We start from the raw sequence: 26640 nt of genomic DNA, 5'->3' as shown, positions 1-26640 counted from the left end.
CCTAGCAGCACTAGGCCTAGTCCATATAATGAGTTGGGTTGGTAAATCTATTTTTTAGTGAATGAACAAATGAAGTAACACACACCGCCACCAGTTACCCTGTCCCTTACTTTCTCATAGCACTTTTGTTTGTTGTGATATAATTTTTTCTTTAGTATCTACTTCCTATTTTTACTGGGAATATTCTGAGGACAGCAAAGAAACATTATATTAGTTTTCCCATCCCTAGTAAATGAGTGCAATCTCCGCACACGATTTGCTCTTAATAAACAATAATAAATAACCATACTGATTGCATTACACTCTGTACCAGGCACCTGCATAAATTATTTTTATTTAATCTTCACAACAATCTCATGCAGGGTGTTTGGCTATGGACTGGCTTGCTCAACCTCTAGGCTGCAAAGCTGGAAACTGTTGCTCAGATTCCTGCGGAGCTCTCTCAGTTTTGCATGTAAATTAGGTCTCACTGATTGTAAGGATTTGCATGAGTTTGGGAAGGCAGAAATGAGGCAGAGGCTGCTTCCTGCCCCCTTTGGAAGTTTCATTCTGGCAAGCTGCGCGGTGGAAATGTGAGATTTTTCTGCAGCAGCATTATAGTCCTTCTTCCAGCTTCCTGGGCACCTGAAGCAGAAGCAGTGGCAACATGACACCTCAGCAGTTTGTTCCTGAACTCAACAGTTCCCACGGTGGCTTCAGAGGGATCGGCTCCCCTGGTGGGTCAGTTCTGGGATGGGGAGTCATTCTAGGAGGTCCAGATGAGTGACTGCTCCTCCAACTTTGCCAACAATTGCACAAGTAGATAACCCCCTGTATTAAATTCCTTTCTCCTTAAAATACTTGGGTTTCCAGTCCTTGTACTGAGTACTGAAGTTACTACCATTATCTACACTCTCCCTAAGAGAAAACTAAGGTGCAGAGAGATTAATTCCCTAAGGTCCCCATTTATTAAGTGGCAGGGGTGAGATGTGAATTCAAACTCTTTCTTATACTCCTCTCAACCAGATGGGGGAGGAAGGCAGAGTTGACGCAGAACTCAAGAAGAAAAACTGGTTTCACTGATCAGTCAACTACCTTAAAACTACTAGTAAAATGTGTGCAAAGATGAACCTACAAGTTTTTTTCTCAGGCCATTATTTAAAATAGAAGATATTCAGAAACAACTTCAATGTCCAATAATAGGAACTAGTTACATGAATTATATTCCATCCACATGATGGAATATTAAAAAAATAATGTTGTATAAAGCAATAATAGAAGAATGATGTACAGCTCTATGTTAGTAAATTTGAAAACCTGGGTGAAATGAAACATTTTCTAGGAAAAAGTTTATCAAAATTCACCAAAGAAGTGATATAAGAAAAAAAGGTAAGTTTGATAGCAATTATAAAAATTGCAAATAGCTGCCCTTGAGAAAAACAGCTGGCCTTGACCGGTCCAGGGATGAATTCTCTTAAATTTTCAAGGAACTACTAATTCCAAGATCACCCGAACCTGTTCCATGGCCTAGAGAAAGAAGGAGAGATTTTCAATTCTTTTCAAAAAGTCCAAATACTAGTGGCTTCAAAAGCTAACAAACCTTAACAAGGAGAAGCCAGCAATACCTTGAAAGAGCAATACCTCAGGGAATTTCTATTCTAAGAATACAAAAATAATTCAATATTAAGAAATCTATTCGTATAAGTCCCTACCTTAATAGATCAAAGGAAAAAAACCAAGCAATCATATAAATACATACCTAATAAAGGAATTTAGTAAAATTTAATACTCGTTCCTCATAAAAACTCTTAATAAGGTAGGACAATACGGATATAGGAATATGTGGTTATATCTGTAACATAATAACTAATGTATATTTAGGGAAGGATAAGTAACTACGTAGATCTCAAAAGAAGCAGCTTAACACTTAAAGGTGAATAACTATAGAAACACTTGTTAAAATCCAGAAGAATGAAAGTTATCCATGTCTCTACTATTGTCTAGCAATAGCCTGGTGGTTAACTGCAATTAGACAAGAGGACAAAGGTGAGTTTTACAAGTGTCAACCATTGCTGTACCAGACCCCTCTGTGGAACCAGCAGAATGACAACTAGACTCTTACATGACCAAGGCTTCCTCCGGTCTCTCTCCCTCCTTCCAAACCTGCCATAGCCTCTTTCTTAATCAGTACAACAGTGAAATGGTAAACAGTGATACTCATTTCCTTTCCATGTGGTGAGCCCAACCTTTCCCCAGTCCGTAAGCCCCAGTACCAGTTCTTTATGTTTTCTTGGGATGCCTGAGAGCCCCACATGACCCGCCAGTCCTTTGCAGTAATTCCGAGCTCCTGTCCCATCTCGTCAGGACTATGCTCTCAGCCAGACCAGGCAGATAAACACAGCCTTGCCATGACCTCAATAAAGGCCGATGGGTTGAGGTTGGACTCTTCCCAATAGCATGTTTTCATTGTAACTTAGCAGCTTTCAAAAGACCAAATATCTTACCTAAAAGGAGGGACCCTGATGGAGGGGATTTCAAGTAACAGTGGCAGATACATGGTCCTCAAGAACGAATTCCTGTCCTAGCTAAGCCTTTCAAATGCAATAGCTACTGATTCTATCTTTATTTGAAGGCTGTCCCGCATCTAACTGGCTTACTGTTGCTGTTCGTTTATTAATATTACATCTTGGGCCTGCTTCCAAAATGGAAGTAACTTGCAATAAAAAAGAATTAAAAATCACCGAAAGTAAATATGTGAGGACTGAGCTTCCAGGAAGCCAAGGCAAAAAATGAAATGCAGCATGTTACATACTTCTCACTGTTTGGTAAATAGCACTATCAGCTTCTCAGAAGAAGAAAAGTTCTTTCTGGCATGAAATACCAAAACACACACATGCACACGTATGCACACACACACAAGCATGCATGTCCAGATGCCCCTTCAGAACTATCCTTAGAGAACTAATGTTCAGAACAAGGTTATCTGACAAGAATTCTGCAAAAGAGATAAAAGATTCTGTCCTTTTATTGGGAGATACCTCTTTGGGGAGAAGGGCACTGGCATACTGCAAAGGCAAAAGTAGGGGGAAGATAAAAAAAAAAAAAACTTGCTGAGCTTGGTCACAAATGTGAAAGTAAGCTTAATTAGTTCGTACATGAGAAACACTACAGAACCTGAATAAAGGCTCTCCACAAAGTAGTCTTCGTTATTATTATTCATCAGGGTAAATGTGTGGTTTGCTTTCAGTTCTTCTGTATTGAAGCTAGTGAGACATGAAGATAAAGTTCCAAGACAACGTTAAATTACAAGTGCCTCTTATCAGAAAGCCGCATATTTCTTTTCAGGGTTATGTACTGCCATTTTTCTTATTCATTACTGGTGTAACATCAAGCTGTGAACTTCTTCAAGGCTGGAAATAATTCATGCAACCAACCTTCTTTAACAAACTAATCATCTCTCCCCTTCAGGAGGTACAAGATATGGAACACTGGTGATGATTATGAAAAATAACAGTATTTATAGGAATCCACTGGGCTCCACACTATCTTCAGTATAGCGAAGGAAACTTGAGCTGTGTTTAATGATCCTTCCACTAATACTCTCATTGAGACAGGCAGGGCCTGTCACATCATTTTAGGACAGAAGTTCTCAAACATTTTGTCCTCAGAACTCCTTCTTAACATTCTGATCAAAGTTATTAAATACCCACAAAGAGCTATTGTTTAGATGTGTTATGAGTACTGACATTTGCTATATTAGAAATTAAAGGTGAAATTTTTAAATACATATTTGCTAATCTTATCAAGATAAAACTTATTACAACATTTTTATAAAGCACAACTATATTTTCCAAAACAAAAACATCTGTAAGAAGAGTGATATTGTTTTACATTTTTTGCTAATCTCTTTAATGCCTGGTTTCATAGTAGATAGCTGGATTCTCATATCTGCCCCTCTATTCAGTCTGTTCCAATATTACATGTCATGTAGCATCTGGAAAGCCCCAGCGCACACTCATGAGAGAATGAGAGTGAGAACGGAGGTAACAACTTGGTATTACTATTAAGACAGTTTTGTCCTCACAGTGTCTCAGGGGCTACCAGAGTTCCCTCCACATATTTTGAGAACTGCTGATTTGGGATCAGACTGACTCCCATAAAAGTGAAATTAAGTTAAATTTACTTTCTAGTAAAAAAAAAAAAAAAAAAAAAAAAGCACAAGACTTAGAAGAGTAAAAGTTCCATCCTATATATGTAAACTAAACAGAAGGAGATAAACGTGTCTATTTTAAGGGGCTTAAATTTTATCTTGCCTAGGGTAAGGAGGCATATTGCACTACTCTTCAAAATGTCTGCTGCCCCTCTTACCTGCTACTCCTCAGTGGGTCTCCCAACACAGAAGATTATACTCTTCCCACGCGACTGTGTTTCCATCTGGCCACCTGACCCACTTTGGCCAGTGAAATGCGAGTGGAGGCGACATGCGCTGCTTCTGTGCCGAAGCTTTACGGGCTATTGCGTGACTCCTCCATCCGTGTCCTCTCCCATCCCACTCACGATGTCCCAGCAAAGGGCTGCTTCTTCAGCCTACACCCTGAAATGAAGGAACATGGAGCAGAGTGGCAGTCAATCTACAAAGTACATGTAACAGAAGAGGAGTCCTCTGAGATTTTTGGAATTGTTTATTACTGCAGCACAACTTAGCCTATAGTGACTGATAAAGGTAAGATAATTACAGAAAACCTTACACACTAAAGAAAGTATCATAATAATTATTCCTACATATTAAAGAATAAAAAGCGAGGGTGATCTATGTCAGTATCCTCAAGCTTTTTTCGCAAATATTTTATTAAATATAACAAGCATTATAGAGTGAAACCTTACACGGAACATCAAATATTCAGGGGTAAGACATGATCTCAGCATGAAAGGCGAGGATGGGAAGCATGACTTTGACATTAGACCTAGACTGGAAGCCTAGTTCTGCCGCTCCCAACTATATGACCTCAGTAAGTTTTCTTGGAGTCTTATTGTTCTCATCTGTAAGATGAAAATCATAGAGCCTACTAAAGATGGTTTTGAAAACTAAATAATACAATTATATAAAGTACATAGCAGATAGCCCAGCATACTGTGTGTTTTCAATGAAGATTACTTTCCTTCATCCTTCGTCTCTCCATCTTCCACCCCGACTCCCAGATGAGGATCTAGGGATTCTAGACTTAGCTCTATCTACTGGGTTTCTCATTTACTTTTATAAATTTTAGTCCTTCCAAAAATAAAAAAATTGGGGACACCTGGGTAGCTCAGTCGGTTCTGTCTGCCTTCAGCTCAGGTCATGATCCCAGGGTCCTGAATTAGGCTCCTTGCTCAGCGGGAAGCCTGCTTCTCCCTCTGCCTGCCACTCCCCCTGCTTGTGCCCGAGCGAGCTCGCTCTCTCTCTGACAAATAAATAAAGCCTTTTAAAAAAATTGAAAATTGTACCTGTACAACATACATACACACACAAATAGTCCTTTAGTCTGTCACTCAACTTTTATTAAATACTATACTCATTTTACAAATAAGATACCTCAAGCAGTAAGAGGTTTCATAACTTCCCCAAGGTCATATGTCAGAACAAATATATTTACCTCATTTTTTAATGGCTGATAATATTCAACAGTATTGATAAATTACAATTGACTTAATCCCCATTCCCCTTTTTGATGGACATTTTCAAGCTGTGTTATGTGTTTACCATCACAAAAAAGAAATCTCCTTATACATATGTCACGATATTTGTAGGGTAAATTCTAAGAATTGGATTGCTAGGCCAAAGAGTATAGAAATTGGGGCACCTGGGTGGCTCATTCGTTAAGCGTCTACCTTCGGCTCAGGTCATGGTCCCAGGGTCCTGGGATCGAGCCCCACATCGGGCTCCCTGCTCAGCCGGAAGCCTGCTTCTCCCTCTCCCACTCCCCCTGCTTGTGTTCCCTCTCTCGCTGTCTCTCTCTGTTAAATAAATAAATAAAATCTTTAAAAAAAAATACGAATTAAAAAAAAAAGTATAGAAATTTAAATCCTGATAGATACTGCAAAACTGCCTCTTGGAAATGTCTTTGCCAATTTATCCTCCTGTGCTCAGGGTAGGAACACGCCCTTTCCCCAGACCTTCATCTACACTGTCCCCTTAACCTGCAGCAGCTTGTGCCTCTGGATCAATGTTTGCCAAACCATGTTCCCAAGAATACCCTCACTGGGCACTGTTTAGGAAAGGCTCCTGCCTGGAGAGCATCCCTCTTTCTTGTCTCTGGTAGGTTAATGTTTTCTTTCTCTGCTTTCACACATAATGCATTTGGGGAGTCTGGCTGGAAGTGAGCTCTGTTCTGCTCTGAACTACTCAAGAATAATTCATCTCTCTGAAAGGTAACTTGTATATTGATCCAGAAACATTGCAGGACTGTAGCTTTTTCATTGATTATTTGATAATGGGTCATTTCATTTCTATCTACTTCTGACTCCTCTAACTCGGATAAAAAACCAGGTGACCCTGAGCCCATAATTCATCTCAGTGGAAAGCATTTTGCCTGCCAATTCACATTAGCTCAAAAAGTGACCCTGCAATCCTCCAAATCATTTAGAACAACACATTCCAGAGATGCCTCTCCCAACCTGCCTTATTCTTGTTTAATATTTGGGCAAGAAACTAAAGGAGTTTGAAGCAAATTGCATCTCGTATTTTCTTGGAAGGAGGCAAAAGCAGATCTAAAACATCTTTCAATGGAGTGAGCCCACATGGACAAGAGCACTTGTAATCGCTTCCATTGTGTGTTCTTGGCCAATTTACAACTACATTCATTGAATTAATAATGATCAGCTGGGACTCACAGAGGCCTACTACCCAGGGCTCCACTGGAGGTTGCTGGCCAATAAATATTTATTGATGATAACTGGGTGACAGAGAGAGATGGGCTTAGCCAGAAATTCAATCTTCCTGCAAAAGTGTGCTAGCCAAGATTCCTCCTCAAGCTACATAGATGCAGTACCCAGAGAAATGGGGGTGAAAAGAACCTTGAAGATATGTGAAAACTAAGAAATTGAGTTCTATGATTGCTTTGTTTGGTGAAAAGTAAAGTAAACTCCTTAAACATTATCTTTTTAACCAAACTGTCAACAAAGGGAAGAGAATTTGGAATTCAACATTTTGTTTTCCTGGATTCTGAATTTTCCTTCCTATTTCAAAAAAATATTTGAGTGGTACTAGGCAGCAGGCATTCAAGTTGTATAGAGATTAAAAGGAGGCCCAGGGCAAGGAATGAAAGGAGGAGAAAGCAGAGAAAAAATGGCAGGAGAGGGGAAAGAAAATACTGAAAAAATTATAAGAGACTCTTTCAACCCATGACCTATCTCATTGGCACTGAAAAACATTTGATCATTATTTCTCCCAAACATGATTCAGCCTGCTGCCTCTACCTGACAAACAGGAAAATTACAGAGATAATTTAGCTATCAGTGTTAATCGTCTTATTGGAGGATGTGTTAGTCTAGTCAAGATATGACAGGTTATGCTGCAGTAACAAAGGACCCCAAAATCTTAACGACTAAAAACCACGAAGGTTCATTTCATGCTCAAACCACATGTCCATCTCAGGCTGCCAGGGCATTCTGCTCATCAGAGTAACCCAAGGACACAGGTGGACAGAAGAGCCAATTGCCTTTCAGAAGGAGACTCTTGCATCAGCAATAAAACGTTCTGGCCTGGAAGTAAAGAGCACTGATCACTACCACAGAGGCAAAGCTTAAGACAGGTCTAGCTTTGAATCCCTCCCTGCTTCTCATTAACCAAGTGAACTTGAACACATCACTTAAACTCTTGGAGATTCCTTATCTGAAAAATGGGAATAATACAACTTATCATGAAGTTGCTGTCAAGAGTAAATGAGATAGCATGGAGCACTGGGTGTTATGTACAAATAATGAATCATGGAACACTACATCAAAAATTCATGACATAATGTATGGTGATTAACATAACAATAAAAAAAGTTTAAAAAAAGAGTAAATGATCTGCTAGCATTTTGTTCTCTCATTAATCTATTCTCCTCTGCACAAAATGACAAACGGAAAAAATCACCTCAACAAAAAGAACAAGAGGTAGCCGACTGCCAGGGACCTACTCAATACGGACATTAGTATGATGTCAGATCTAGAGATCAGAATCATCACTTTAAAGATACTAGCTGGGCTTGAAAAAAATATGGAAGTTATTAGAGAAACCCTTTCTGGAGAAGTAAAAGAGCTAAAATCTAACCAAGTAGATATCAAAAAGGCTATTAATGAGGTGCAATCAAATACGGGGGCACTAACTGCTAGGATAAATGAGGCAGAAGAGAGAATCAGTGATATAGAAGACCAAATGATGGAAAATAAAGAAGCTGAGAAAAAGAGAGATAAACAACTACTGGATCACGAGGGCAGAATTCGAGAGATAAGCGATACCGTAAGACGAAACAACATTAGAATAATTGGGATCCCAGAAGAAGAAAGAGAGAGAGTGGCAGAAGGTATAATGGAGCAAATTATAGCAGAGAACTTCCCTAATTTGGGGAAGGAAACAGGCATGAAAATCCAGGAGGCACAGAGAACCCCCCTCAAAATGAATAAAAATAGGTCAACACCCCGACATCTAATAGTAAAACTTACGAGTCTCATAGACAAAGAGAAAATCCTGAAAGCAGCTCGGGAGAAGAGAGATGTAACCTACAAGGGTAGAAACATTAGATTGGCAACAGACCTATCCACAGAGACCTGGCAGGCCAGAAAGGACTGGCAGGATATATTCAGAGCACTAAATGAGAAAAATATGCAGCCAAGAATACTATATCCAGCTAGGCTGTCATTGAAAATTGAAGGAGAGATAAAAAGCTTCCAGGACAAACAAAAACTAAAGGAATTTGCAAACACAAAACCAGCCCTACAAGAAATCTTGAAAGGGGTCCTCTAAGCAAAGAGAGAGCCTAAAAGCAACATAGACCAGAAAGGAACACAGACAATATACGGTAACAGTCACCTTACAGGCAATACAATGGCACTAAATTCCTATCTTTCAATAGTTACCCTGAATGTAAATGGGCTAAATGCCCCAATTAAAAGACACAGGCTATCAGACTGGATTAAAAAACAAGACCCATCGATATGCTGTCTGCAAGAGATTAATTTTAGAACCAAAGACACCCCCAGTTTGAAAGTGAGGGGGTGGAAAACCATTTACCATGCTAATGGACACCAAAAGAAAGCTGGGGTGGCAATCTTTATATCAGACAAATTAGATTTTAAACCAAAGACTGTAATAAGAGATGAGGAAGGACATTATATCCTACTTAAAGGGTCTATCCAACAAGAAGATCTAACAATTGTAAATATCTATGCCCCTAACATGGGAGCAGCCAATTATATAAGGCAATTAATAACAAAAGCAAAGAAACACATCGACAACAATACAATAATAGTGGGGGACTTTAACACCCCCCTCACTGAAATGGACAGATCATCTACGCAAAAGATCAACAAGGAAATAAAGACTTTAAATGACACACTGGACCAAATGGACTTCACAGACATATTCAGAACATTCCATCCCAAAGCAACGGAATACACATTCTTCTCTAGTCCCCATGGAACATTCTCCAGAATAGATCACATCCTAGGTCATAAATCAGGTCTCAACTGGTGCCAAAAGATTGGGATCATTCCCTGCCTATTTTCAGACCACAATGCTTTGAAACTAGAACTCAATCACAAGAGGAAAGTCGGAAAGAACTCAAATACATGGAGGCTAAAGAGCATCCTACTGAAGAATGAATGGGTCAACCAGGAAATTAAAGAAGAATTAAAAAAATACATGGAACCAATGAAAATGAAAACACAACTATTCAAAATCTTTGGGATGCAGCAAAGGCAGTCCTAAGAGGAAAGTATATAGCAATACAAGCCTTTCTCAAGAAACAAGAAAGGTCTCAAGTACACAACCTAACCCTACACCTAAAGGAGCTGGAGAAAGAACAGCAAATAAAGCCTAAACCCAGCAGGAGAAGAGAAATAATAAAGATCAGAGCAGAAATCAATGAAATAGAAACCAAAAGAACAGTAGAACAGAGCAACGAAACTAGGAACTGGTTCTTTGAAAGAATTAACAAGATTGATAAACCCCTGGCCAGACTTACCAAAAAGAAAAGAGAAATGACCCAAATCAACAAAATCATGAATGAAAGAGGAGAGATCACAACCAACACCAAAGAAATACAAACAATTATAAGAACATATTATGAGCAACTCTATGCCAGCAAATTAGATAACCTGGAAGAAATGGATGCATTCCTAGAGACGTATCAACTACCAAAACTGAACCAGGAAGAAATAGAAAACCTGAACAGACCTATAACCACTAAGGAAATTGAAGCAGTCATCAAAAATCTCCCAAAAAACAAAAGCCCAGGGTCAGATGGCTTCCCAGGGGAATTCTACCAAACATTTAAAGAAGAATTAATACCTATTCTTCTGAAACTGTTCCAAAAAATAGAAATGGAAGGAAAACTTCCAAACTCATTTTATGAGGCCAGCATTACCTTGATCCCAAAACCAGACAAAGACCCCATCAAAAAGGAGAATTACAGACTAATATCCCTGATGAACATGGATGCAAAAATTCTCACCAAAATACTAGCCAATAGGATCCAACAGTACATTAAAAGGATTATTCACCACGACCAAGTGGGATTTATCCCTGGGCTGCAAGGTTGGTTCAACATCTGCAAATCAATCAATGTGATACAATACATTAACAAAAGAAAGAACAAGAACCATATGATCCTCTCAATAGATGCAGAAAAAGCTTTTGACAAAGTACAGCATCCTTTCTTGATCAAAACTCTTCAGAGTATAGGCATAGAGGGTACATACCTCAATATCATAAAAGCCATCTATGAAAAACCTACAGCGAATATCATTCTCAATGGGGAAAAACTGAGAGCTTTCCCCCTAAGGTCAGGAACGCGGCAGGGATGTCCACTATCACCAGTGCTATTCAACATAGTATTGGAAGTCCTAGTCACAGCAATCAGACAACAAAAAGAAATAAAAGGCATCCAAATCAGCAAAGAAGAAGTCAAACTCTCACTCTTTGCAGATGATATGATACTTTATGTGGAAAAAAAACCAAAAGACTCCACCCCAAAACTGCTAGAACTCATACAGGAATTCAGTAAAGTGGCAGGATATAAAATCAATGCACAGAAGTCAGTGGCATTCCTATACACCAACAACAAGACAGAAGAAAGAGAAATTAAGGAGTCGATCCCATTTACAATTGCACCCAAAACCATAAGATACCTAGGAATAAATCTAACCAAAGAGACAAAGGATCTGTACTCAGAAAACTATAAAATACTCATGAAAGAAATTGAGGAAGACACAAAGAAATGGAAAAACGTTCCATGCTCATGGATTGGAAGAACAAATATTGTGAAGATGTCAATGCTACCTAGAGCAATCTACACATTCAATGCAATCCCCATCAAAATACCATCCACTTTTTTCAAAGAAATGGAACAAATAATCCTAAAATTTGTATGGAACCAGAAAAGACCCCACATAGCCAGAGGAATGTTGAAAAAGAAAAGCAAAGCCGGCAGCATCACAATTCCGGACTTCCAGCTCTATTACAAAGCTGTCATCATCAAGACAGTATGGTACTGGCACAAAAACAGACACATAGATCAATGGAACAGGAGAGCCCAGAAATGGACCCTCAACTCTATGGTCAACTCATCTTTGACAAAGCAGGAAAGAATGTCCAATGGAAAAAAGACAGTCTCTTCAACAAATGGTGTTGGAAAAATTGGATAGCCACATGCAGAAGAATGAAACTGGACCATTTCCTTACACCACACACAAAAATAGACTCCAAATGGTTGAAAGACCTCAATGTGAGACAGGAGTCCATCAAAATCCTAAAGGAGAACACAGGCAGCAACCTCTTTGACATCAGCCGCAGCAAATTCTTCCTAGAAACATCGCCAAAGGCAAGGGAAGCAAGGGCAAAAATGAACTATTGGGACTTCATCAAGATAAAAAGCTTCTGCAAAGCAAAGGAAACAGTCAACAAAACCAAAAGACAACCGACAGAATGGGAGAAGATATTTACAAATGACATATCAGATAAAGGGCTAGTATCCAAAATCTATAAAGAACTCATCAAACTCAACACCCAAAGAACAAATGATCCAATCAAGAAATGGGCAGAAGACATGAACAGACATTTTTCCAAAGAAGACATCCAAATGACCAACAGACACATGAAAAAGTGCTCAATATCACTCGGCATCAGGGAAATCCAAATCAAAACCTCAATGAGATACCACCTCACACCAGTCAGAATGGCTAAAATTAACAAGTCAGGAAACGACAGATGTTGGCGGGGATGCGGAGAAAGGGGAACCCTCCTACACTGTTGGTGGGAATGCAAGCTGGTGCAGCCACTCTGGAAAACAGTATGGAGGTTCCTCAAAAAGTTGAAAATAGAGCTACCCTATGGCCCAGCAATTGCACTACTGGGTATTTACCCCAAAGATACAAAAGTAGGGATCCGAAAGGGTACGTGCACCCCGATGTTTATAGCAGCAATGTCCACAATAGCCAGACTGTGGAAAGAGCCAAGATGTCCATCGACAGATGAATGGATAAAGAAGATGTGATATATATATACCATGGAATATTATGCAGCCATCAAAAGGAATAAAATCTTGCCATTTGCAACAACATGGATGGAACTGGAGGGTATTATGTTGAGCGAAATAAGTCAAACAGAGAAAGACATGTATCATATGACCTCACTGATATGAGGAATTCTTAATTGCAGGAAACAAACTGAGTGCTGTTGGAGTGGGGGGTGGGGTGGGAGGGATGGGGTGACTGGGTGATAGACACTGGGGAGGGTATGGTGCTCTGGTAAGCGCTATGAATTGTGCAAGACTGTTGAATCTCAGATCTGTACCTCTGAAACAAATAATGCAATATATGTTAAGAAAAAAAAAAGAAGAAGAAGAAGGTAGCGGGAGGGGAAGAATGAAGCGGGGGAAATCGGAGGGGTAGACAAACCATGAGAGACGATGGACTCTGAAAAACAAACTGAGGGTTCTAGAGGGGAGGGGGTGGGAGGATGGGTTAGCCTGGTGGTGGGTATTGAGGAGGGCACATTCTGCATGGAGCACTGGGTGTTATGCACAAACAATGAATCATGGAACACTACCTCTAAAACTAATGATGTAATGTATGGGGATTAACATAAGAATAAAATAAAAAGAGTAAATGAGATAATAAACAAATAGAACTAGCACACACTTGGGGCTCAGTAAATGGTAGGCTTTTGTTTTTTACTATTTTAAAAGACTTCCAATGAGCCCAGTGAGTGCACACAGATGTGTGCTTTTGCTCATTTGCACATTATATACAAAATTCTTTAAAATATAAATTAAACCACTATATATATATATGTGTGTGTGTGTGTATATACATATAGATCTCAAGGCTTTCACTGCCACCTACTGTGGTTCCTAACAGTTCAGTTTTGTACATGGGAAAGGTGACCTGAAGGTGATTGAAGAATTGAGCCAAAGTTGTTCTACAGTTAAGAAAATGTTAACATCCGGGGCGCCTGGGTGGCTCAGTCATTAAGCATCTGCCTTCGGCTCAGGTCACAATCCCAGGGTCCTGGGATCGAGGGGTCCTGGGATCGAGCCCCACATCAGGCTCCCTGCTCTGTGGGAAGCCTGCTTCTCCCTCTCCCTCTCCCCCTGCTTGTGTTCCCTCTCTCGCTGTGTCTCTCTCTGTCAAATAAATAAAATCTCTAAAAAAAAAAAGATTTAACAAAAAAAAAAGAAAGAAAGAAAGTGTTAACATCCAACTGTGTGTCTCCTGACTTCCAGTACAATCTTATTATCTCAATGCTATCCCCTACCTTTTGTGCGTCAGGGCCAGAGGGGAGAACAATATACTGCACGCCAATATCTTTGGCAGCAAACTTTTAGACAAGGACCAGGTAAAATCAAAAGATTATTTTCACTATTCATATATCATGACTATGCTTCACAACTATATTTCACATAATAACTAAAGAAAATTAAAGAAATAAAAAAATGATTACAATTATAGTAACCACAATAATGGCTAACATTTACTAAGAATTTACCCTGTGCCAGGTCCTTTTCTATAAACTTTTAAGAGGATTATCTCATTTAATCTTCACACTATAAGGTAGGTAAGTAATATCACCCCATTTTGCAGGGAACTGAGGCACCATGAAATGAGGTATCTTGCCTAGGTATCCTGAACAGTAAGTGGCATATTCAGGAGTCAAGCCCAGACAATCTTTTTCTGAAACCCATATTCTTAGCTTCTTCACTACAGAGTCATTATTTTTGAAATCCTGCTTACCAGAAAAAGGTAATGGTGGCTGATGGAATTGCTCCATCAGTTCAAAGGCTGTGCTAAGAACTGTAGGTTCATTCAGACATACTGTTTTACTCTTATCCATGTTTATACTCAGCATCTCCTTAGTACCAGACAATTAACCAACAGATAAGTTCTTGAACATATAAAGAAAGAGCAGAAGAAAAGGGGCAGATCAGAGCATAGAGAAGGTGATGAACTGATAATTACTAAATGCATGAATGGCAATTCATCATCACCAACTGAAGAAAACTCAAATTAATGCTCTTCCTGTGTTAGTCAACAACATCCCCATCATAAATGAAATATGAAATTCATTTCAAATCTGTCAGCCCCTTAACACAAAATATGTGTGCCAGATTCTGAATATTGAACCTCATTGCACCACTGTCTTTTTATAAGCCAAGGAAGAGAGTTTATGGAACAAAGTGTTTTAAGGAAATGTCATAAGATAGAGGCAGGAGAGAGAACTCATGCTTATCTCCAGGGAGAAGGGGAGACCCCGTGGATGGAGCAGACAAGCTCCATCAGGCCTGAAAGTTACTACTTCCATGCTATGGGACCAAAAAATTGGAGAGAGAATTTAGCACCTGTTATTTTAATGCTCACCGAAAGAAAATTTTAAAATTCCATATCTATGAATTTTCAGGGAGGACCAAGTGGTCTATACTAACCCCAAGATGTCATGTTCTGTCAAACAAAACAAATCTTTCTCCAGATGAAGACAACATTAAATGTAATTCTTTGTGTGTTTTAAAATGCATAACCAATCAGTAATCACTTAGTCATGAACTAATAGAACTTACTAGGTTCCCCTTCCTGATTTCTCAGAAATATTTGGAAATTAATGGGATATGATTTATCAGACTAAGCCCATAAGCTATTTTCAAGCCCTTGTTCCCTTTTTCTTTCACATGACAAAGTGGGCTGCAACTAAGAATTTCTGTGATCCCAATGTATAATCACTATTGCTAAGTGGAAGCCGCAAGGGTAACACCAGTTTGCCAAGGTAGGTTAGTGTCACATATAAGACCTTGTCAGTCAACAACCCTCAGATCACACACTTCCACCTGCTGTCCACACCTCCTCAACTGTGCCTGTTGAGAAAGGCTCAGCCCCAGCAAGTTGGTGAACGGTCCATGGTATGCTCCAGCAATGGGGATCAGAAACATAATGGCATTGAAAATTTATGGGTGAGGTAGAATCAATCCAAACTTGTATACCCTAAAACAATTATGTAATAGTCACCAAAGTTATCAATTTGTTATCAGTAACTTTCAAGTCAAATGGAACAGACCAACTTCACTGCACCAACAGAGTCAAGATAACCCAAAAGGAAGCCCTTTGGCTTTCTGACTGTCCAGGGGCCTTGATTCAGAAATGGTGGAAGGAACTCTCCCGCTTAAATGTTGAGAAGACTATAGCTCTCAAGACTATAAGGGTCTTCCTCATATCTTTGGGGTTTTCTGGGCTAAGTTATGGTGGCCATGTTGGAAATGGGAACTTGACATCACCACCATACACATAACTATGTGTCTGTTTTAGAACTTAAGTTGTTACTTCCCTCTGGGCAGAAACTAACTCTCTCAAATGGCCTTGTATAGGAGTTACAGCACTGTATCCCCAATATTCAAAACTGCTTTTGTCAAACCGATACATATATTCTTTAACAGTATCATGATCTTGCCAATAAATACCAAATATATCAGCTCACACTTCCTGCGAGCATGGTAGGTTTTTACTGTTCCACAAAGTGCCAGGGTTTCCCGGAACGGCTCATAGACTGTCGCCAAGACAGGAAAGAGAAAGAGAAAGTCAAGAGGGTGGAGCATCTATCCCACCTCCACAACCAAGGCCTCTGCTTTATTTGTTTCATACAGTGGGGCTATAGTTTTCCACGTGAGAAAGGGTCTGCTTCTTTAAAAAGTGTGGAAACCGCTGTTCTAGGAGATGCCCACATTATCAGAAAAAGTCCGTATCTAGTGTGCCCCATCAAAGAGAAGCAGCTATGGAGGTTCCATGTTTGTACCTGCCTCCCAGGAAGCAAAGTCCACGTGGTAACGGTGTTTCCTCCGTGCCCCTCCCTCCCACTCCTCCTCAACACCTGGCTCCACGCCCCAATTCTGACCCTAGCCCAGAGGGAGGGGAAGCCGAATGCCCCGGCCGGAGCCCAGCCAGAACGGACCGTACCGGCCCCATAAACAGCTCCGCCACCATTATTCAGATCAGCAAGGAGGAGGTGCGGCCCTTTACAGGGCAAAGGTGACCGAGAGTCAGCCACTTGTCAGAAGCCCCAGAGCCAGGCCATCCTCCCCCGGCTTTTCTGCTCTTCTGCCCACAGCGCAATGCCCCTGCTGGTGGAGGAGAACGGCGCTGTCCCCAGGACCCCAGTCCAGTACCTGCACCCTGGGGCCGAGGCCCGGGACGCGGAAGATCTGCGTGATCGTCACCCGGGATGAGCCCCGGGCACGCAGCCCCTTCCGGCCGTGAACAAGGCCGGCTTCCGCATCCCCGGCGCGACCGCAGGGCGGGCACCTGGCCCACGGGCTGCGGCGACCCCACGTGCGTGAGTTCCTGCAGCCAATGGGCGAGCTGTTCGAGCGCGTGCCCGTTCGCCAAGTGCGCAGACTCAGTAGCGGACCCGCGGGACCTGCGGGACCACGCGCCCGCCTCCCACGTCTTCCGTCCAGACAGCGCGGGACCGGTAGGACCCGTTTGTGGTGCTATATAAATATATATGTGTACGTAGATTTCTAGGGAAAGGGACAAGGGAAGGGTTGAGGTAGATACATCCTTCTTTCACCTCTTTCCTGGGCCCATAAATTGGAGAGAGGGAGGGAAAGGATTTTTACATTTTTTAAACTATTTTCTGAATGAAACAGGCTAGGCCAAGGGGCCCCAGGCCCTGTCCTTTGTCCCTCACACCCTCTTTGTCACAATTATCCATTCATTCAAAACACATTTATTGAGCATCTACTCTGTGCCCAGTGTTGTGCTAGGCCCAGGAGCTGAGCAGGGTGGGGGGTGTCTCTACACCTACTTGGTGCCTCCCCCACCCACCGCATACTTAACCATTGCCTTTAGGGGAGCTGTGGGAAGTGAGACCCTTCTCGTGGGGTTTGGGGGGTCTCCAGGAAGCCTGACCAAGCTGTCCCCTCCACCGTGCCAACCCACCGCCTGTAGCCCCCTGCCTTGCCCCCTGCTGGCTGGGGGCAGCTGCCAGGACATCTTACAGCTCTGACTTCTTTATCTGAAACCCCTCCCCCCAAATGAGGAGTTTGGAAGTCAAGGCCTTGGACTGTCCCCGGGGCCTAACCGTTAAGGGGATCCACATACCAGTGCCAAGGGGAGGGTGTCAAGTAGAGATGTCATTGCCCCTCTCCCCCAGTACTGGTGGCGGGAGGGAGGACAAGTTTGGCCTAAATCAGGTGACCTTCCCCTTTGAGTATCTTCTCTGACACTGAGAGCCCCACAGTGTTAAGAGAACTAAAGAGAATGCCAGAACCTTCCCCGACCCCACCCCCCCAAAAGAGAAGCAGCTCTGTGTATATAGCAGTGTTCTGGGTTTTCAGAGTAAGGTATTTTCCTTTCTCATCTGTGAACATTAGTTACCCCTCAGCACTCCAGGAGGAATCAGCAACCCTGAGTGCCTCAACAGCCTAATGGGGCCCCTACTTGATTAACCTTTAAAAAAAGGGGGAAAAAAGATATTAGAGGAAGGAGAAGAGATATGAACAAAACAAGTAGTAAAACAGAATGATGCCACCATGGAAATGCGATCTTGTCACCTTGTTTCATAGAAATTTACCCAGCCATCTTTATAGAAATGGTTCAGCCCAGCTATTAAAAGCTTGGCACAGACTGAAGGAAGTTGAGAGACCAAAGAACTTGAGTAGTGGCTGTGTCTGCATTCAAAAGGCTTGTGACAGCCTATCAGCTGACAGTCCTGCTGAGTCTACAGAGCAAGGGAAACCAGACCCCAGTCTGAATTGTCTGTAGTCAATTCTGGAGGCATCTCCAGACAAAACAACAGTCAGACACTCTGGCACCAAAGATATGACCAAGAAAACACTGGGAAATGATCTCTGTGTACAGGTCTATGATCCCAAAAGAACCCTATAGCAAAAAGTCTTTGACTCCAAATGCATCAGACTGTTTTCATCCTGGTTGTCCCCGAAACTGACGAGCTCCTTTCAGAGCAGGCCTAGGTAACTGCTGCTTCTGAGGCCAGAGCCCCAAGAAACCCAAATGGAACTTCTTGAGAAGCCCAGGGTGGATCACTTTAAATGACTTTTCCTCCAAGCACTGACAGTCTCAGTCTGAGGGGCATAGACGTCACAGTGTACCTCTCTGCATCAGGGCTGAGGATTTTGAGCTGGAAAAGGACAAAGCTGTGGATTATACACTGCTGGGTTGCTTTCCCAGCCCCTCAAAGACCTTCCTACATCTTATCTACAATCTGACCCAGCCTAAGGAACTCTGAAGTCATGAACTAATACTTTCTCTTCTCAAATAAGGCAGCTTCTTTCATACTGACATTACCAAGGCAGCCCCCCGTCATTAGCTTGGAATGGAGGTTCAGCAGCTTTGCTATGGGGTGGCTTTGATCTGATATTTTCATTATGATATCTACAGAAGAATTTGGAGACATTTCATAAACCCTAAAGGCCTAAATTGGATTTTTAGAGATTCATCACCTCATGAAATCTTAGGTTATGTCATTGTTGTGTGAGAGCCAATAGAAAGGGATCTGAAATATGTGTCTCTAGTGAGCACATGGTTTCTCACAGTGAGACTCCCCTACAGCCAGGGCCAACAGATGACCAAGTGACTAGCTAAAGGAGGTGGCATTGTCAGAGGACACCAGGACTTCTGTCAGCATTTTCTTAGTCCCTGTAGAGAAAAAAGTTCCAGTTCTTATTTCTTTGTTTGCCAACAAGTTGCTCAGTTGTCTAGAATTCATCTGTGAAGAGTCCCACAGGAATCTGGCAGTCACATCAGAGCAAAGGAATTCATTCCAAGTGATTAGAATGGAAAGTTATAATAGTTAACTTGCTCGTATCATTAATTCACAACAGAGATTTGCAGTCTTTGGGGGCTGAGCCATCATTTCGTTTATTAGGAAGGAATGATATCAGGCTCAATCAGAGGAATTTGGATCATCTAAGTACAATAGATTTAAAGGCTGAAAGCATACCTACCATTGCATAGATGAAAGAGAGAAGATTCAGCCTTATCAAGGCAGGTCCAGGTAAACAGCAAGGAAATGAAAGATGGTGGGAGAGGTCGTAGTCCTCTGATTCTGAATTCCCCATCCCAGACTTGCCATGGAGACATTGGAGATCAGTCTCCCTGATCAGAGCCCACATCTCCCACATAGCTGCCGGGTTCTGCTTCCTGTACTTTCTGGTCCATGGACAGAGTCCCTTCCCTTAAAACTGAATGGCATAGGACAGTGGCCTAGATGAAAAATTCAGAAGGAACTTCACTTTGAACTCCAAAGCCCATGTCCGACTACTCTTAGCCTAGATTCCTTAGGCAAGGATTAAAGGCTAATACTTTAGCTGGGAAGTTCAGTGCCAGGGCGATAAAGTGAAGGGAAAGGAAGGTTAGTTAGGGAAGGATGGAAAGTAAATGCAAGCTCATGTCTTACCGTGCTGTCCACTGCTTCCTGACAAGTCTTAAAAAGAGACAGCCATTGTCCAATGAGTGTACCTACTTGGCCACACACGACATCTCCAGGCTATAAAGAGAAAAAAATACATACCACAGGGCTGTCCATCACAGGGAAGAATGGAGAGGGAATTTACCCATCTCCAGTCTCACTGGCCAAAATGTGGCCCATTTAATTTCCCTGCCTTTCTGAGTTGCACTAAATGGCCCCTACCCCTGAGAAAGCTAGGAACCGCCCCCTACACACACACACACACACCCATGGCATGATGCTTATTCACATCCAGAAGTGCTGGAAGGAGACAGAAACTCTGGGCATCAGAACCACACCAGAGCCTTGCCAGAGTCGATCCCCACCGCAACAGCTGAGAGGGAGGAAACAGCTGTGTCTATGAGGCAGGTGAGGCCAAGAGAATAAGGGGGCACCCTGAGATGTGTCAGATAAAATGACATGATATGTAGTTAAAGGAAGTCATTAGTCTTTGCTCCTAATTTTCAGCACAGCTGCAATTGGCAAAATCTGGAGGTTGTGTGAGAGCCAACAGAAAGGGACCTGAAATATGTGTCTCTAGTGACCACAGGTTTCTCACAGTGAGACTCCCCTAGAGCCATAGGTGAGGCAAGGAGCTCCCTGCCCCTCCACCTCTCTAAGTGACCTTCAGGAATGGAAGACATCCAATGCTTTGTTGCACCTGCTCTCTGAGACAGGCTTTCCACTTTCCAGCCACAAACATAATGTTGACCAAATTAAATCAGTTTGGGCCCATTGGGCCTCCTCTCTAGCTCTTGGTTGGATGATGCACATTAGAAGCCAGAAAGAAGTATGCATGCGCTTTTCCATATATTGAGGCAGGCAGCATAGCATTAGGCCAAGGGTTTTATGTTGGGCTCTGGTGTCAGCCTAATGTACCTGGGGCCACCACTTCCCACTTATGTAACATCTCTCTCTCTCTCTCTCTGTGTTCTCTTGTATAAAAAATGGGCATAAAATTAGAACCTCTTCAGGGGCGCCTGGGTGGCTCAGTTGGTTAAGTGTCCAACTCTTGATTTCAGCTCATGTCACGATCTCAGGGTCCTGGGATCGAGCCCCATATTGGGCTCTGTGCTCAGTATGGAGGCTGCTTATCCTTCTCCCTCTGCCCCTAAAAAAATTGTTTATCTATTTATTTGAGAGAGAGTGCGAGAAAGAAGCACGAGTGTGTGGGGGGGGGGGGGGAGACAGAGGGAGGGAGAGAGAGAGAAGTAGACTCCTCACTGAGCAGGGAACCCGACAGAATGGGGCTCAATCCCAGGACCTGGAGATCATGACCTGAGCCGAAGGCAGATGCTTAACCATCTGAGCCACCCAGATGCCCCGTAAATAAAATCTTAAAAAAAAAAAAATAGAATCTCTTCATAGACCTGTCGTGAGGAGAAATAAGACATTCTCTGGCAAGTGTCTAAACAGCACCTAAAAGTCAAGAAATATTAGCTATTGGGGCGCCTGGGTGGCTCAGTTGGTTAAGCAACTGCCTTCGGCTCAGGTCATGATCCTGGAGTCCCGGGATCGAGTCCCGCATCGGGCTCCCTGCTTGGCGGGGAGTCTGCTTCTCCCTCTGACCCTCCTCCCTCTCATGCTCTCTGTCTCTCATTCTCTCTCTCTCTCAAATAAATAAATAAAAATCTTTAAAAAAAAAAAAAGAAATATTAGCTATTATTATTAATAAATAGAAATTCTCTTGCCCGTTATTATACTTCATTTTTTTTTGCCCTAGCTGCCAAAAAGTTGGGAGGTAAATTGTGACTACATTTGATCCCATCATTTACAAACTTGTTTATTCCTCCTGACTTCTTGCTTTATTGTATTTGCATTGTCATGTGAATGTCCTTTATAATAAGCTGCATCTTTTACCTCTTTTGCCATGTGCTGTCCTCCTTTACTCAGCTTCATCCCATTCCCATTTTTCCAGGTAAAGAAACTGCAGCTGGTTTGTGTCCTGCCCAGTACCCTTTCTAGAGTAGGTGGCTGGCTGCAAAATGGCTGCTCCCTCCATTAAAAGGTGAGCCAGGGAGGCAGGATCACCTGTCTTCATCAGGAGTGCTGGGGGGCCCAGAGTGCTGAGGAAGAGGAGCTGGAGTAAGTCCTTAAAAATAGACAAGTTCCTCCTCAGACAGCTGCTCCCCAAAAGCCAGCTCCCCACTCCATGACCATCCTTGAGCCATTTAGTACTGGCCGACACTCTTCTGAGGATGTAGGAGGCATCCTATTTTCTCTTCCCCAAACGGGGCATTCTGTTCCTTACAACAGTGAGTCTCTTGGGTAATGGACAGGCAGTTCATTACTCCAGATGTAAAACCCCAAGCTTCAGAACACAAACAGAATCGCAGTTTCCTGCGATTCTAAACAGGAGGTTCTCTTCCATCCCACACAGCAGGAGTGAGACTTGTGGGGACCCAAGGAAGTTATGTGGAAATCTGCAGCTTTAGTAGCAAGTCTCACTCACCCGTGTGATTCCTTCACAACTACCTAAAGGTCCCCAGCAGCTCGGAGCTAGTGGCTTTTCTGAGCTGCCGCCTCCCAACACAGCCTTTCATCCTGCAGAGAGAGATTGTACAGGGTGTGGGGGGGGGAGCCATGGCCTGTGCCCACCCTACCTCCCCCGCGCTCCATGCTGCCTTCCCCCGCCCCAGGTGCGGCATGCTTCCCCTTTCCCCCACGGTGCACCATGCTCACTGCAACTCCTCTGCCCAACGCTCACATCTAACCACCCCCACCAGCCAGGAAAGTTATTTGCACTGCTGAAAGAAAAACTGCAGCAAATGCTCCTGCTGTGTGGGATGGAAGAGAACCTCCTGCTTCTTCAGGACTGCAGATGGTCTTCTACTGTGAGCATCTTTGGAGCCCCGTGTCCCCAGGACCTTTACAGTCCTATTCATCATCTCAGGCCACGGGGCACAGACTGAGAATAGGGAGTGAGCTCTGGAAATGTGGAAGAAGATCCACTGCAAACCACTCAGAGCCCTTCTGTTTCAGGAATCCCAGATGGGCCAGGAGAACTGGGCTAAAATAAGGAGTCTGGCTTCATAGTCCTGGGAAACCTTTTAATCCAGAACAAAGCGGGCAAAGAAAATTCAGACGCAGTCCACTCTTGGTAACACCAGAACAATGCCTGCTCATTTGTTCAGGCCCCAGCTAAACCCAACAAAATAAATATAGCCATTCAAATTTCATGGCCTTGACTTAGACTGTCAGGATATAACATTAATTTTATATAAAGCATTTTTGGTATCTGAGCCCCCATTTTCCTGAAGGCAGTAAACTTAATCTTGTCAAATTTAAATCAATGTCAATGCACACCGTGTCTTCATCAGTCTGGACCTCTCTCAGCCCCTCCTTGCCCCTTTAGGGGGCATAGGACCTTTGGGTATTCTCATTGCACTAAGATGGGATACCAGGGTCCCACCAGGCTGCCTCAGGGCCCCCTGGCTATCCCCCCATCACTTGCGACTTCTCCACCTCTGTGGTCTTCAAGGACAGAGAACACAGGGGTCACTTAGACTTATCTGGAGTTTCTATCAACATCTCTCCTCTGCTGCTGGGCTCTCATGATATGATCCTTTCACTGAAATATTCCTAACATCAAATTCAATTTATTTGCTAATTCAAAAAATAAAACCAAAGAAATTTCTCCAAAGCCAATAAAAAGTTTGCATTTGTCAAGAAAGACTGTCCTTACTTATTTTTTCCAATCCTATTGTTTATGAAGTCAACCTTATCCTCCTCCAGGTTTTTTGACTTTTGGAACTCAATAATAACAGTAATAACAATAATAATGGTAATTTTTAAATAGCAACAGCATTTCTCCTCTTGGCAAGGAACTACAGGTTTCACTGCCCACGGAAGAGCCCAAGGAGCTATGCGATCCATAGGACCCATTTATTGAGCCTCCATTGTTCCAGGAGTCTGCCCTGGGTATTGAGCTTGAAAGAGCAAAGAAATAAAATGCTGGGTTTTTTAAATAAGCAGCCTTTTGGAATCCAAAGGAAGTAAAAATGTCTTACCCCAAACCAGTACTATAAAAGCACTTGTCCAACAAAAACAGAAATGGCCTCTGCCTTCAAAGGCTGTGGCTCTCCCACAATCGTCTCAAAGGGAAACACCAGCTAATAACACAGGTTGCCCTTCAAATTGCCATTTCTTGATGATTTTCCCTCTTCTTTGTGAGATCCTTGTAACCAAAAAATAAAGCAAAGAAAATTGAGAGAGAAGATCAGAAAAGGAACAAGTAAATATCACAGGAATATTTACCAGCCTATAAAATTTGGAGACTTAAAAAAAAAAAATAGAGATTATTTTTCTGAGACACAAATGCATAAATATTATTTTTTTTAAGATTTATTTATTTATTTTAGAGAGGGAGGGAGAGAGAGAGAGAGCAAGAGTGGGGAGAGGGACAGAGGGAGAGAGAAAGAAAGAAAGAATCTCAAGCAGACTCTGGGCTAAACACAGAGCCCGACCTGGGTGGGGCTGGATCTCTCACAACCCTGAGATCATGACCTGAGCTGAAACCAAGAGTTGGATACCCAACCAACTAAGCCACCCAGATGTCCCAATGACGAATGTTATTTTATTTCTAATTTAATTTTAACTTTTCCACTATTATACAAATTATAATTTCTAACATTGACATAATACTATTACAAGCCATATTCAGATTTCCTCAATTATCCTAATGCTGTCCTTTAAAGTCTGATTTTTCCCCAATATTCAGGATCCAATCAAGGATCATACATTGCATTTTTTTTTTAATTTTATTTATTTGTTTGTCAGAAAGACAGAGAGCACAAGCAGAGGAGTGGCAGGCAGAGGGAGAAGCAGGCTCCCTGCTGAGCAAGGAGCCCCATACAGGACTCCATCCCAGGACCCTGGGATCATGACCTGAGCCAAAGGCAGACACTTAACCGACTGAGCCACCCAGGCGTCCCATGCATTTATTTTTTTTTTAAGATTTAATTTTAGAGAGAGGGAGAGAGCATGCACACGCGAGGTGAGGAGCAGAGGGAGAGAGAGAAAGATTCTCAGGGAGACTCCAGGCTAAATGTAGAGTCCTACGTGGGGCTCCATCTCATGACCTTGAGATCACGACCTGAGTGGAAAAGCAAGTCAGGTGCTTAACTGACTGCACCACGCAGACGCCTCCATACATCGCATTAGTTAAAATGTCTTGTTAATTTCCTTTACTCTGGGATAGCTCCCTGATTTGGGTGTTTGACTCTTTCTTCTTGATTAGATTCAGGCTCAACATTTTTGGCAAGAATCCCATGGGGGTGATACTGTATCTTCATGTGTCACATCAGAGGCCATGAGGTTGGTTTGTCCATTATTGGTGTTGTTTGATCACTTAGTTAAGGTGGTGTCTGCCAGATTTCTCCATCATAAAAGTGCCTTTTTCGCTTTGTAATTAGTAAGTGATGTAAGGGATGATGCTTTGAGACTGTAAGAATATCCCTCACCCAATGGCTCTAGCATCCATTAGTAATCCTTACCTGAATTAATTATGATAATGGTGGTTGAAAAATGATGGCTTTGTAATTCTGTCATTCCTCTGGATTTATTAACTGGCATTCTTCTACAAAGAAAGGCTTTTCCTTCACCCCTCTCTTATTTAGTATAAATGTAGACTGGTAGATTCTTTTGTTAATGCAATATGTTACTATCCATTACTGTCAATATTAATTTTGATACTCAAGTTGGTCCAAATTTGGTTAGGGAAACCCCTTTAAACAAATTATGTGTTCTTTTGACATGTCCCCTTCAGCTTTTCTGTGAACACACAAGAGCAGTATTTAAAATGAAAGAAAAATGGGGGTCTTGGGTGGCTCAGTGGGTTAAACATCTGCCTTCGGCTCAGGTCATGATCCCAGGGTCCTGGGATCAAGTGCTGCGTCAAGTTCCCTGCTCAGCTGGGAGCCTTGCTTCTCTCTCTGTCTGCTGCTTTCCCTGCTTGTGCTCTCTCTGCCCGCCCCCTGTCAAATAAGTAAATAAATAAAATCTTTAAAAAAATAATTTAAAAAAATAAAATGAAAGAAAAAGATTAAGGGAAATGTGGACGAAGGAAGAAGAACCATGAAGGACTGGACAAGAGGATACTTATGGTTTCAACTAAAACAGAGATCTTATCTTCAGCCAGAGCTTCCCGTTGTCCACTATAGGGGTCCAGACATGCTCAGTAGCCATAGGAACCAGTCTAACAATAGTCTATATGCATGGGACATAGTCTTGTGGGAAGAACTCAAGATTTGTCCTCTAATATGTTCAAAAACTGTATTATGCCTGACAACCTGTTTTCAGAGGGGAGGAAAAAGGTGGGAAACATTCTACGGGGAAGGAGTTCAGCACAAGTGATTGGTCCTTGGTTGTTAAAGGAGATAGAGGGTCTCGAGATAAAAGTGTGGGGGCTATTATATGAATCCACCTCCAGCTAGTCCTGAATGTGAGAGAGAGGCGACTCTCCATGGAAG

General features: G+C 42.3%; 1 long non-coding RNA gene across 2 annotated transcripts in view; it reads right to left on the bottom strand.

Annotated features, from left to right (window-relative positions):
* Positions 1-251: 251 nt before the first annotated feature.
* LOC135361483 (uncharacterized) overlaps positions 252-26640 on the bottom strand; it is a 28099-nt gene continuing 1710 nt past the window's right edge. Inside the window, exons 3-8 of one of the 2 annotated variants that reach the window (XR_010404763.1) lie at positions 24181-24347; positions 22031-22236; positions 20120-20209; positions 19668-19926; positions 4348-4573; positions 252-624 (exon numbers count right to left, since the gene is read on the bottom strand). This is a non-coding gene — a long non-coding RNA (uncharacterized LOC135361483). The remainder of the gene's footprint in view (positions 625-4347; positions 4574-19667; positions 19927-20119; positions 20210-22030; positions 22237-24180; positions 24348-26640) is intronic. The other variant, XR_010404764.1, reaches the window with a different exon arrangement.

The sequence above is a fragment of the Mirounga angustirostris genome, unplaced genomic scaffold (assembly GCF_029215605.1).
Source record: "Mirounga angustirostris isolate CCGP_5_RB_7025 unplaced genomic scaffold, mMirAng1.0.hap1 SCAF_9, whole genome shotgun sequence".
NCBI classification, from domain to species: Eukaryota; Metazoa; Chordata; class Mammalia; order Carnivora; family Phocidae; genus Mirounga; species Mirounga angustirostris.
Note: the sequence above shows the minus strand (reverse complement) of the source record. Positions and strands in the feature narration are given on the sequence as shown.